Source organism: Onychomys torridus, chromosome 8 (assembly GCF_903995425.1).
Source record: "Onychomys torridus chromosome 8, mOncTor1.1, whole genome shotgun sequence".
Lineage (NCBI taxonomy): Eukaryota > Metazoa > Chordata > Mammalia > Rodentia > Cricetidae > Onychomys > Onychomys torridus.
In genome coordinates, this window is record NC_050450.1 from 62,837,105 (window position 1) to 62,839,150 (window position 2,046).

Consider the following 2,046-nt stretch of genomic DNA (forward strand, 5'->3'; position numbering starts at 1 on the left):
TGTTCTCTTGCTGAAAATGTTGTTGCTTACCTACCTCTGTTCCAGCAAAGGCAGAGTAGGGAGATGCAGATGTGAGGGAGACAATAGCTTGGAAATAAGTGGGTAGAGTGAACCAGATGCCTGATACCACCACAGACACACACAAATATGCTCTTTAGCCGGGCGATGGTGGTGCACTCCTTTAATCCCAGGACTTGGGAGGCAGAGGCAGGCGGATCTCTGTGAGTTCCAGGGCATCCTGGTGTACAGAGTGATTCCCAGGACAGGCTCCAAAACTACACAGAGAACCCTGTCTCAAAAAACAAAACAAACAAAAATGTTCTTCAGGGCATAAGGTGCTTGCTGAGGTGACCTGTCCCTTTGCCAAGGCCTGCTAGCCTCTCCATGCACCCCCAACCTGAATAAAGATGGAGTGATGAGGTCTTGGACGAGAGATTTCTGAGCAGCCTCAAGAGGGATAGGTTGGAAGGATCCCATGCCTAGAATTGTTCATTGTTCTGGTCTAGAAAAAAATCCCAAGGTCTTGGCCTGTTTGGCCGCCCATGTTGTTCTCCATCTGATAGAAGTGCAGGAAGCCCAGCATTGTAGAGACAAGCCCTTTCTCATCCTCTAGTAATGGGAGTCATCCTATGAGCACAGTTTCAAGAGTTCAGCAGATCTGGTACCACCACGCCTGCAATGCATGTCTATGTTGTGGACAGCTAGGAGAAGCTCTGCATCCTGAACACGAAAAAGGCGTTGTTCTGTGTACAACCCTCCCCTCCTCAGAACTGAAGCCACTTCAGTCCATCTTGGGGGCAGAGGGGTCTGATCCCATCGTGCGGCCCAAGCAAGGTAAGTCACATTCACTGGGTTGAAGATGGACCTAGGAGTTGATCCAAGCCAATTAGTGAACTATAGGATTTTCGTTGAAACCACACGTTCAACATTCCATCTTAGGTGCTAGGTTGCAGCAGTGAAGCGCATGGGACTGTCGGCAAAGACAAACTTCTGGGCAGCTATGGTAGTCTGTGAACTTGGAGGCCTGGTGGATCATTTGCCGCCACAAGAGGGAAGGTGTTCAGAAAAATGAGGAGGTGGTTAGGGATAGGGCTCAGCCTGTAGATTGCTTGCCTAGCATGCACAAAGCCTGGAGGTAGAGCCGAGGCACTATGTAAACTGGGCATGGTGGTACATGCCTATAGTCTTAGTACCCAGAAGGTACTAAGGTGATCACAAGTTCAAGCTCATATTCTACTACATAGTGAGTTTAACACCCCTCTGCTACAACAAGGACTTGTTTTAAAAAGGGGAGTTGAGGCTAGAGAGATGGCTCAGAGGTTAAGAACACTGGTTGCTCTTCCAGAGGTCCTGAGTTCAGTTCCCAGCATCCACATGGTGGCTCACAACCATCTGTAATGAGATCCGGCGCCTCTTCTGTGAACATAATAAATCTTTAAAAAAAAAAAAAAGCGGGGGGGGGGGGGGAGTCTGGGGAGCTGGAGAGATGGGAGCTGGAGAGATGGCTCAGTGGTTAAGGTCAAGTACTGCTCTTACAGAGGACCCGAGTTTGAGTTCCAGCACCCGTATGAGTTCCAGCTCACAGCCGCCTGTTAATTCCAGCTCCAGGGGATCTAACACCTTTTTTGGTTTTGGGTTTTTGGTTTTTTGTTTGTTTGGTTGGTTTTTGAGACATAGTTTCTCTGTGTAACAGTCCTGGCTGTCCTGGAACTCCCTTTGTAGAACAGGCTGGCCTGGAACTCACACAGATCGGCTTGCCTCTGCCTCCCAAGTGCTGCTGGGATTAAAGGTGTGCTCCATGACACACAGGTCACATTTGCTTTTAAGTCAACAAGACTGATTTCCTCCTCCTCTTCCTCTTCTTCATCTTTTGTGGTACTTGGAATTGAATCTGACATAGGTACTCTACTATTGAGCTATGGCCCCACACCATTTCAATTTTATTACTGTTCATTTTTTTTTTATTAAATATATATTTTTTTCATTTTACATATCAACCATAGTTCCCCCTCCCTCCCCTTCTCCCACCTCCTCACCTCCCTCCCA